The 12,414-nt window shown below is 46.9% G+C and overlaps 1 protein-coding gene across 1 annotated transcript in view; it reads right to left on the bottom strand.

Moving 5' to 3' along the window:
- Nucleotides 1-12,414, bottom strand: part of PTPDC1 (protein tyrosine phosphatase domain containing 1) — a 227,818-nt gene that overhangs the window by 130,816 nt on the left and 84,588 nt on the right. The gene's annotated exons all lie outside the window — the stretch shown is intronic.

The following is a 12,414-nucleotide window of genomic DNA, read 5'->3' as shown; positions in this document are numbered from 1 at the left end:
CAGCTCAGCAGCCCTGACAGAAGTTCAGTCCCAGTTCCCAAAAGTACTCTAAAATCATGCGGCAAGAGCCCCTGTACTTATACTACAGGTGCCCAGCTTCTAGAAGGTGGGAGAAGGTTCCACCCAGAACTGACCAGTTCCAAGAATTTCCCTTCTCCCCAACTCTGGCTCCAGACACCAGTAGGGGATAAACAAGCCTTTTGTGTAAGGGCAAGACACAGCCTATTCAAGTGTAAAGTGTGAACACCTCTTGCGCTGATTGTAGCGTTGTTGATTACTGAAGCCTATAGTATTTGATGGTTATTCACATCACTGTTGACAATAATTGAGCACGTATGCTGCATGCCTGTTGACAAACATGCAAACACACATGCTTGCTTATTGTGATTCCTTGATGTTAGTATGCGTTAATACTGCAACTTAACCGCTCGGTGATACCTTGAGGTAAGTATGCATTAATACTGCAACCTTAATAATCGCTCTGTGATACCTTGATTTCAGTAAGCATTAACACTGCAAACTTATTAATCACTATGTGATACCTTGATGACAGTGTGCATTAATACTGTAATTTGTGTAATCGCACTGTGATACCAGTATGCTCAAAATACTGTAATAGCAAAAAACGCCAGAAGGCTATAATCTATGTAAGGCACAATCGCTCAAAGTCATTGCTTGGGTTTCTATGCCCTACATTTGATCATATGTTTGTCACTCAAGTTGTAGCATTCCAACCGATCGTCTAAGCTAGTTGGGAATCCATTCATTCGCACCTTAGGTAGGTGAATAGGTTTATGGGTGAGGGAAGCTGGTATACATTAGCGGGAGAGCAGGTGGCACTATCTCTTGTGCAGGACAGCCCACAGGCATTTAGAAGAACCAGGGAGTGAGAGAGCATCATAATCGGGAAAGGGGATCCATGCAGGTAGAAATATTAATATGTTTGATTTATATGAGACTAACACAATCCGAGAAGGCTTGATGTATACAAGGCTGCTTATGTCCTACAGGGAGTGTTAGGAACCACGAGAACTGGACCAAACCCTTGAAGCAATGATTGAAATAAAGACAACATCTCTCTCTCTCTCTCTGTCCTAATCCCCTTTCCCCCGGTTCACCTCAGTACTGGTCATGTGAACCTAATGACAAGGGCTCAGACACCCAGGTGGAATTCAGAACCGTCAGCCTGTGTCGACACTGTGTCCCCATGGGGCAAACCAGTCAGAGTTTGACACTGACAAAGTATTGAAGGGCAGGTCAAGGAAAGTGTTCTACTTCAGAGTTGGCTGCTGATGCCGTCAGTAACAACACTTCTGGTGGATACTCAAACTGCAGATTCCTATTCCCCAGGCATCAGAGTGAATCCAGAAACCTTAAAGCAGTGCTCCTGTACACTGGTAGGTGGCATCGTCAGGCTCTGTGCTGACATCATTCTGTTCCAGTAGCAATGGGAGAAGTCCCATTTAAGTGGCACTTATGCGTGCTAACGTCAGTTTTTTTGTAGTATGGCCATGTTCAGATGCAGAGCTCTTTACCAAATTGGCATGATTGGTATGCAGATTTCTAAAATCTGGACCATTTTAGATGGAAAAGTCTCCAGTTCGTAGGCAATAGTGTTTGGTGAACGTGTCAAGGATGCCCACGTTGTCGTCTGAGAGATATCAAGGACTGAAACTCCGCCTGCTAATGTAGTGGTTGCAGCTGTAGCTCAAGTAGAATGAGCATGCAAGCCCTCAGGGGGTTGCTTTTTGGCTAGTGCATAGTAGATCTTAATGCAGAGTATAACCCATCTGGAGATAGTCCACTTCTGTGCTGTCAACCTTTCTTAGCAACCACATAACCAACAAGAGTTGATCCTCCAACCGGGACTCTTTTGTATGATCAAGATAGAACACCAATGCTCTTTCTGGGTCCAGGCGTTGGGAGTCTCTCCTCTTCCTTAGAAGGATGTGAGAGTGCGTAAAAAGTAGGCAAGCTGATGGATTGGCCTACCTGAAAGGGCGTAACGACCTTTGTCAGAAAACAGGCCCTAGTGCAAAGCACCACTTAGTCAGGGTAGGTGGAAATATAGAGCTCCTTAGATGACATTGCCTGCAACTCACTCACTCACCCTGCGAGCAGATGTAATGGCCACCAGGAAAGTAGTTCTCAAAGGGAGAAGCCTGAAAGGACAATTGTGGTGAGGCTCGACAGGAGCACACATCAGAAAGGTCAAAACCAAATTCAAATTCCATTGGGGCATAACGAATGGGGATGGAGAAAACATATGTGTAAGGCCTATAAGGAACCTATTTACAATAGGGGACTTAAACAAAGAAGGTTGATAAGGCAACCAAAAAAAAAACTGAAATTGGACTGCAATCAAATAACCTTTGAGAGTGCCCATAGCAGAGCCCTACAATGCCAGAAAAAGTCTAAACAACAGAATATCAAAGAGAGGGACAGAAAGGGGTCAACAGACTTGCCTGTGCACCAAGCCACAAATTTCTTCCAATGACAGGCGTATATCATTTTGGTGGAGGGAAGCCTGGCTGCCAAGATAACGTTATAAACTTTGGGCAGAAGATCAAAAGCTGTCAACTGCCCCCACTTAATCTCCATGCAAGAAGTGGACAGGTTTGGGTGAAGAACCCTCCCCTGATGCTGCAACAGAAGATCCTCCCGAAGTGGCAGTTTCATCGGAAGATCAATGGACATGCTCAACAGCTCGGGATACCAGACTCTCTGTGTCCTATCCCGAGCCACAAGGATAACTTGGGCCAGTCATTCTTGATCTTCTTGATAACTCTGGGCAAAGGTGGTATGGGCAGAAAGGTGTACAGGAGGCCGGAGTTCAACTCGAGATGAAAAGCTTCTCTGAGCAATTGCTGCCTTGGAAACTCCAACATGCAAAACTGCTGACATTGATCGTTCACTGCAGAGGCGAGCAGATGTAACCAAGACTCTCCCACCTGCTGAAAGAGACCTTGCACAACCTCCAGATGGAGATGCCTTTTGTGATCCGGTAGATATTTTTGGCTGAGTTTGTCAGCTCTGGCATTCAGAGAGGCCGTCAGATTCTGAACCACCAAGGATATGCCCTGCTGTTCCAGCCACGCCCAGAGGCGCAGAGCCTCTTTGACAAAAGGTCCACAACCCCACTCTGCCCTGCTTGTTGCAGTACCACATGGTGGTGGTGTTGTCAGTGAACATCTGCACAATCTTCCCCTTGACAGAGGGAAGAAATGCCTTCAATGCTAACTAGATTACACAGAGCTCCAACAGGTTGATGTAGAATCCCGATTTTGCCAGAGACCAGACGCCTTTGATCTCCACCCCTCCCAGTTGGCTGCACCGTTCCAGGAGTGACGCATCTATCACTACTGTCAGATCAGGTTGGGCAAGGGAGAGGGATGTGCCTCTGTCCCAATCGTGGTTCATTAACCACCACAGCAGATATTGGACAGTTCCCGCAGTGATGTGAACCTTGTTGGAGAGATTCCCCCGATGCTTTGTGCACTGGAACTTCAGCTCCCACGTCAGAGCCCACAAATGCCATCTGGCATGTGTCACCAGCAGGATGCAGGAGGCCATGAGGCCCAGCAGCCTCAGAGTTATTCTCAGCGAGATACAGGATAGAGGCTGAAACATTGGTACCGTATCCTGAACAACCTGAACCCACCGCTCAGGAGGATAAGCCCGAAACTGCACGGTGTACAGAACAGCTCCGATGAAAGGGAGTGTCTGAGAGGGAGTCAGGTGTGATTTCGGCATGTTTATAGTGAACCCCAGTGAATGCAGGAGGTCCACCATAGTCTGGAGGTGGAAGACGACAGCCTGGGGTGAGCCAGCCTTCAACAGCTAATCGTCGAGATAGCAGAAGACTGAAACCCCCAATCTGTGCAAATGAGCTGCAACCACCACCATCACCTTGGTGACCACCTGAGGGGCGCTAGTAATGCCAAAGGGAAGCACAGTGAACTGAAAGTGCTCATGGTCTACAGTGAACTGCAAGTAACATCGTGTGCAGGCAGGAGGGGAATATGAAAATAAGAGTCCTGTAAGTCCAACGCTACCATCCAGTCTCCCGGGTCCAGGACAGATAAAATGAGGGCTTGAAGGTCTAGAATAGGGCGGATGCCCTTGTCCTTTTTGGGCACCAGAAAGTAGCAGGAATAGCAACCCCAACCTACTTCTGTAACGGGAACCCTCCCTATTGCTCCCTTGGCCAAGAGAGCTGTAAATTCCTCACGAAGAAGGGACAGGTGAAACTCCGTCATCCAAATGTATAACGGTGGCATGGATAGAGGGTTTGTCTTGAAGGGGAGGGTGTAGCCCCTTCGGACTATTTGCAAAACTCACCTTTCTGACATGATGGATTGCCAGTGGAGCAGGTGATGGAGAATCCTGTCTCTAACTGGACACAGTTAGAGGCCCCTTCCGTAGCCATGAAAGGGGTGAAAGGCAGACTCGGGAGGATCATCAAAGTAGCCAGGATATCCCCTGAAAAGCCAGACATCCCCAACTAGGCACAGCACCTCAACCTGTCGACGATACCAGTCGTGTGAGTCCAGTGAGTCAGTCTTGAGTCAGTCTTGAGTCAGTCATGTCCAGTCCACAACGGATAGTGAACTTTGCAGCGTCTCTCCCATAGACAACTACCTGAGAGAGTACAGCCTGAGCCTCCTCCAGGACCTGTGGCAGCATTTTCTCACAGCATGTGGGAATAACGGCCCAAAAGGCATGCAGTGTTCACGGACCACAATTTTAGGCTGGCGGAAGAAAAAAATCTTCTTCCCAAGTGTATTCAACCTTTTAGATTCCCTATCCGGGGGTGCGGAAGGAAACGCACCCCGGGAAGTGGAGTCCTGGATAACCAAGCTCCCAAGGGTATGTTGTGTCCGAAAGCTTGGGTCCCCAGGAGCGGGGCGATGGCAGTGGGCGATTGTCCTTTTCACAGGAGCCCCTGTGCTGGGTTTGGACCAAGTACCCAGTAAGACATCTGTGAGGGCTTCATTAAAGGAGAGCATTGGATCTAAGGTGAAAGCTCCAGGCAGGCTGGAGCACCTCTGTCAGGAGGTTAGTCTGACAGCTACCGAAGGCAATTTGGGGTCCAAGACCTCAGCTACTCTTCTCATCACCATGGAATAGGAAGCTCCCTCCACTGTGCCAGGGGAAGAAAGCATGCCAATATCAGGAGAATTATCTAGTCCACTGGCATCACCCAAGTCTGTATGCCAATCCATAGGTCTTGGGGCTGGTATTCTAAAGGGTCCCCCTCATTCTTCAGCGTAACTTCGCCCATAAGAAAGGGGCTCAGGATCCGACATAGGAGACAAGGTTCCTGTGGGCATCAGAGTCAGCATCATATGAAGGCCATCCTGCTCTGTGTCAGAGTCAGCAATGAAAATGGGAATGGCACCATCCATAGGCGCGGGTGACGCTGGGATTGTAGGTACTGGTGTCAGGGAAGGTTGGTATGACCGATGCCAGTCCGGATCCCCGACAGGATCCATTGGTGCACCCTTGACGCCGAGGCCGAAGCAGCCAGAGCTGCACCAGAAAGGGCCCCTTCCGACTCCCCGTGGCCCAAAGGCACTCCAGCAGAGTTGGGCTGCCCATGAATTAAGTGCATGGCCTCATAAAATTCTCTAAGTTGGGCAGGGGTCGCTCCAGTTCCCAGAAACTCAGGGAGGTGCAAATTTAGCCAAGGTGCAGGTTCCTTAGGACTCTTGTGCTTCAACTTACCCAATCATCCCAAGGCACTTGGAGTGGGGTGACAATGGTGAAGGACTCCAGGACCTTCCTTTTGACCAGGAGCATGACTTGCGCTGAGTCGAGTGTCAGCCTGCCATCAGCTTCAGGGACTGCTACCTCAAAGCCTTCGGATACATGTCATGACACTCGGAGCATGAATCTGGGTCATGCTCAAGACACCAAAGACACATGAGGTGCTGATCCTTCACCAACATCACCCGATGACACGACCCGTAGGACTTAAACCTGGCCTCCCTCGATAACATGCTCAACGTACTAGGAGCAGAAAACAAAAAAATTCTCTGACAAACGTCGAAAAGAGCCCAGTCAAAAAGAAAAGTGACTGAGGGGGAGTTCTCTCAGATCAGCACTAGCTGGCGCAGAAAGAAAAAAACTGATGTCAGCGCGCCGGTGTGGGTCTATATAGGACCTGCAACATCATATCCGATGCGGACTATGCCAAGAACGGATGCAAGCTGATCAACGCCACCTAACGGCGCACAGGGGTACTGCTCAGAAAATTCTCTGGATCAAGCTGACATCTGGGTGAAATTCACAGGTAAGGAATCTGCAACTTGAAGTCTCTGTCAAATAGATTGTTACCAAAGATAAGTAACTTGTTCTTTTTTTGGATACTTCAAACTGCAGTTTCCTCACCTTGTGAGTAGATACCATAGCAGAAACCTCTCAAGGTGGTGTGTCTGTGAACTAGCTTATACTAAAAAGTTCTACAAATGTGTATAACAACGCCCACGTATTAATGCAGAGAGCAATCCATCAAGAGATGGTCCGTTTTTGCACTGACTTCCATTCTTTACCCTGGAAAACACTACAAAAAACTGATCATCCACTCAATGTTCCTTGGTATGATCGATATAAAAGCCTAGTGCCCTCTTATGGTCCAAACAACTGAGACTCTCTTCCTCTTTAGAGGGATGAGGTGGAGCAAAGAATGCTGGAAGGGTGATAGCATTCCAGACATGATAAGGAGTGACCACTTTCGATAGAAAGGAAGCTCGGTCCTCATCACCAACTTATCAGGGAAGAATTTGGTAAAGGTTGGTTGATAGAAGGAGCCTGCATCTCGCTCAGACAGCTAGCCAATATTACAGTGATGGGAAAGACAGTCTTCAACATCAGAAGTCTCAAAGGACAATTGTGCAGCAGTGCAAAAAGAGTGGCATCAAAAAAGCGAGGACTGAGTTCAAGTCCCAATAAGGCATTATAAAGGATTTTGGTGGAAAAAAATGTTGCAAACCTTTAAAGATTTTCATCCCAACAAGTGCTTAAATTACAAAAGCTCATTAGGCAAATGCGAAAAAGCCAAAATAGCCAATAGGAAGACCTTAACAGTGCACAAAGTAAGTCTCGGCCTAGAGAGGAAACAAACAACAAAACAACAAAACTTCAGACAACTTTGCTTGTAAAGAGTTAATTTGCCAGGTGCCACATCAATTCACAAATTTGACAAAAATGATTTGTATACACTGATTTTATGGAAAGATGACTCGCTGACAAAAGTATATTAACAATCTCGCAGAAAGGTTAAACAGGGGCAACTGCTACCCCTCAACCTTCAAGTTTGGAGAGACAGATTGGGCAAGCCCTAGTGCAGCACTCTGCCCTGCTGTTACAACACAATATCCTACCAAAGCAGCACCTTGATCAAAGGACATATTGTTATGCCAAGGGGTTCCGTGTAGTACACTTTCTGGCCCAATTTGGTGCTATCAGGGTGACTTGGGCCCAATCCGGTGCTATCAGGGTGACTTGAGCCCAGTCATTCCTGATTTGCTTCAAAAGTCAGGGCACAAGAGGCAGTTGTGAGAAGGTGTACAGAAGTCCTGAGCCCCACTCTAAATGGAAGGCGTCCCCGAGCGAGAGCTGCCTTGGAAATTCCAATGTGCAAAAGTGCTGACATTGAGCACTCTTGGTGGTGGCAAAAAGACTGAGCCAGGATTATCCCTACTGCTGGAAGACACTCAGTGTCACTTCCAGGTGCACCTGCCATTTGTGATCCGCTATCAGGCTGCAAATGAGTTTGTCTGCCCTGGTGTTTAAAGATCCCGCCAGGTGGTTTACCACTAGAGAAATTCCCCGCCACTTCCAGAGCTGCAGGGGCTCCTGACTCAGGGCACAAGACTGCACGCCACCCTGCTTTTTTGATGTGGAGTTGAGTCTCCATCGTAGAACAGAGGCCTCTGATCGACACCTCTCCCAAATGGTCTCTACAACCCAGTAGTGATGCATCCGTGACCACTGTCAACTCTGGGTGGGGTAAAGATAGGGCCTGCAACTGGCACAATTGCGATATAGTAGCCAATATCGCAGATCTTGTGCAGTCTCCTTTAAAATCTGGATATAATCCAAAAGATTCCCCGATGTTGTACCCACTAGTATTTCAGGTCCCATTGCTGAGCCTGGGTGCGCCATCTGGTATGTTTGGCCAGGAGGATGCAGAGACCAGCAATCTCAAGAGAATAAGAGTCATCTGCACTGAGATCCAGGACAGAAGCTAAAACATTAGGTTCATAGCCGGAATGTCCTGGACACTCTGTTCCGGGAAAAGACACAAAACCGTATCACATCCGGAATAGCTCTGATGAAAGGGAGAGTTTGCAAAGGGGTCAAATGGGACTTCAGCATGTTGAATGATGTTAGAATGTTCACCAATGATGTTAGTAGGTTCACCATTATCTGTAGGTGGTTGATGATTGCCTGGGGCAAGTCCAGCTTCAACAGCCAGTCACTGAGGTAGGGGAAGACTAATACCCCAAAGTGCATTGTGATGTTGGCAATCACTTCTGTGAACAGTCGAGGAACACTAGTGAGCCCAAAAGGGAGCACTGCAAACTGAAAATGCTCCTGGCCCACTACAAACTGCAGGGAGAACCTGTGGGCCTGCAGGACAGGACTATGAAAATAAGCATTCTGCAGGTCCAACTCTGCTATCCAATGTCTTGGGTAGACAGAACCTGGGCAACAGTGAGCATCTTCAATTTACCTACCGCAGACATGCGTTGAGAGAGCGACTATATAAAATAGGAGAAAGGCCTCTGCCCTTCTTCGGCACAAGGAAGTAGCTTTAGTAACACCCAGTTCCCTCTTCTGAGGCCAGAACCCTCTCTATGGCCCGTTGGCCAAAACTGCTTGTACTTTCAGAAGCAAGATGGACAGATTGTCTTCTTTCAGCAGTCCTTCTGATGAGGGAAGGGTCATTGGAGTGGAAAGAAGAGAGGGTGTAGCCCCGATGGACATTTTAGAGGACCCACTTATCTGAAGTGATGGCTTCCCTTCCCACCCTTTGAGGAAATATTGGCTCCTTCCTCCTACAGAGTGGCTGTGTGCCAACAAGTACACACTAAAGGGATTTTGTAGGTTGCTTGAGGGGTAGGGGAACTGAACTGCACATTGTCCCTGCTGTCATCAATGTTGTGTCTGAAAACTGAAGCCCATCCAAAAAGGGCTTAAAGGCCTGCTGGGCTGGAGGAGAAGTCTGTCAGTGGTGAAATGGAAAACCTCTACTTTAACCAAGGAGGGGGCGAAATTCCTGGTGGAATTATCTTGTGGGAGCAGGAAGGCCCAATGAATGTGCTGTGCTTTGCTCTCTTTGAAACATTCTAATGCTGAATCCGCTTTTTCACAGAAAACGTGAGAGAGTCAAAATGGCATTTCGATTAAGACTGTCTGGGCATACCCAAAGAAGCTTGTAGTCTACATTCAGCACAGCGCCAAAGAGCCACACTAGTGCCCATTGCTCACATTAATCAGTTGGTTGTGTAAAGTCCAGAGTAAACTACAAATTTTGCCCCATTGCCCTGAAAAGCTTGAGTAAGGGATGGCTGAAGGTCATTCAGAACAGCTGGTAAAGCTTGTGCCACAGAGTCCCAAGGAGAATGAGAATATCAGACCAGAATACAGATGACATTTACAGATGTGAGGGCCAGGCTGGGGGATAATAAAATCAGTGTCTATATGTTTGAATTTGGGATCAGGACAAGTAGTAGGGAAAGCATTGGGATTGATTTTGCTGGTGGACCTCTGTACCATCAAACTCTCTGGCTTTGGGTGTTGAGTGAGAAAGGGTGGGTTGACTGGTGCAAGGAGATGGTGACATGCAACCAGTTTGTTAAGTGGCTGACTTGAACAAGGTTTCAACCAAGTGCCCAAAAGAGGATCTGTAAGCACCTTATTAAATAATAATAGTGGCTCTAGGGAAGCCTGATAAGCCTTAAGTATTGTCAAGACATTAGTGTTTTCTTCTGTAGTGGGTGGTTGTAAATCTATAACCTCTGCTGCCCTTCGCATTGTGACAGTAAAAGAGGAACTTTCCTTCCTGGCAGGATCAGAGGGAGTACACAAGGACCAAATCCGGGAAAGTATCCAGCCAATTGGCATTCTAAAGCTCTTCATATGGTTTTCTTTGTCACACTAGGAAATACAGTCATCCCCTTCATCATAGTTATTATTGTCTGGGTCTGTGCCAAAAAGATTATGCAAAGTCTGTGCTGTACCATGTGGTAATTGCAAAGTGATAGAATCTGAAGGGTTGCTCAAAAGATGCATGCCAGTTGGAGCAGGTACAATCTCCATTAAGGTCATGGTGGATTCTGCTCTGAGTTAGACAGCACAACAGGGTGCACATCGTCCTATAGCGTCAATGGCATTGGCATCAATGGCAAAGGCACCAGAGCTGATGCTCAATGGGTAAGTAAACATTTCATTTTTCTTTATAATATGTTCAGTTAAGTAAATAATGTAGTGTAACTGGTGCTTGTGTAAGTTCTCATACACCTTCCAGTCGAGTTCCACAGCATGCTGTATTAAAAAACAAAACAAAAAAAAAACAGGTTCAAGGGGCACAGACAGCGCTGAGAACAGACCCAATGGCGGGAGACGGAATGGAGGCCCCTGAAGATCCTTGGGTCCTGTAAGCGCACTAGAGCGAATAGGGTAGAGTGCTAGATATACGCAGGATAACATCTCCCAAGGTCTTGACTTGCTGCATCATCAACTATGGACCTGAGACTTCAGGGTGCACCAGGGTTAATCCTCACAGTACAGTATGGCCTTTGGATCAATCTTGGTACAGTCGCCACAGGCCTCAGAGTCATGGTCCAACACCAAGCACGCCTATCACAGACATCTGTGTGCAACAGTCCTCACACGGTGGTTTAAACCCTGTTGTTTTAGGATGAAATTTTCCCTTGCACACAATGGATAATTTGGGAAAAAAGACTCAGTCAAAAGACCAAGGAGAATCTTCAGATTTGCGACTGCAAGGACGGAAACAAAAGTACAGATGTCCTTGCGCATGAGTGCAACTTATATGTGGCTCCATTTGTCACTTTCGGAGTGGAATGACGTTGGCACGGAGCTGCATGATGCCACCTACTGGCACACAGGAGAACTGCATTAAGGTTTCCAGATTCAGTCTGACGCCTGGGAATATTCACAAGGAATGGAATCTGATGTTAGAAGTATCCATCAGAAAGTTGAATTTGATGATGTGCTGTAATATCAAACTCAATGTACCACTGATATACACACACAACCACTAATAGTACTGTTGATCCACACTTTTCGCATGTTGGGACAAGAAAGCCCCTGCATGGTTTTACGAGCCTGCCCTGAAGTACTTGCAAAGTGGATGTCTGGTATTTCCCCTACACATTTCTGGGGCAACCCATTGTTTCCCAAAATGGAGTGCACTATTTTAAACTGGCAGTTCCCCTGTCCAGGGTTGCACCCATGTCAAAGCTTGTCGAAGTATCATGGAGCACAAGCTCAAGAAACATCTGAAATCTTCCACTGGATTCTACCTTACAAGTATGGAAGACTTCAGGGGTGGGCTCTCCGTTTCATTAGGTGGCAGGTTTCTTTGGGCCTGTGACTGCTATTAGGACAGCCGTGAGCGCTCCTGGGCATGACCACAACATTCTGTAATATGGAAAGGCATTTTGGGAAAAGGCAGGGCCGGTTAGCAGTGCTGCATTCAGGTGCCTGCTTTCAAAGGCCTAAAGGCACCAGCACTGTGATCTTCTAGTAATGCTGGGGCTCGGAAAGACATTGGAAACACCTGGGCACTTCTGATTTTGCCATTCGACCACTGCTGTCCCAGAAGACTGGTATCAGAGACATATGAAGTGACCACCAGTCAAATATCTAGACAGAAGTCAAATCACTAGGCCACTGTGATCATTACAGGTCTATCCCCCTGTAGTTAATAACCGTATTCTAATATCACTGTCCTTGTACTCCTGAAGTACTGTGTTGTGCACTGAGTACAGTACTTTTTAATGCGTACTGTAAAGCAATGGCTGGACAATCAAATTATGTAATGCTTTACTGTGTGTTACTTTGCTCTGAGCCTCTAAATCTAAACCACATCCCTGAATAAGCATTGGTCTGCTCGACCCACAGCCCTGAGTGTTGAGTGCTAAATGGGCATACTTTGTGCTCAGTTTTCAAGGCTCATTGTATCCCAGCCCCGGACATCAAAAGAAAACCGATTCAATCACTATGATAGAGGCCGTAACTGATTTGAAACCCAAGAAACACAAACTGAGGGAACATTTATAATCAAATACGTTTTACAATCATTTCAAAGACATGAGATTAGGTTGTCAATTTTAAATGCACATGTCCATACTTTTTAGGCATTTCAAGCCAATAAAA

Source organism: Pleurodeles waltl, chromosome 9 (assembly GCF_031143425.1).
Source record: "Pleurodeles waltl isolate 20211129_DDA chromosome 9, aPleWal1.hap1.20221129, whole genome shotgun sequence".
NCBI lineage: Eukaryota > Metazoa > Chordata > Amphibia > Caudata > Salamandridae > Pleurodeles > Pleurodeles waltl.
This window is presented reverse-complemented; position numbering and strand designations above follow the sequence as displayed.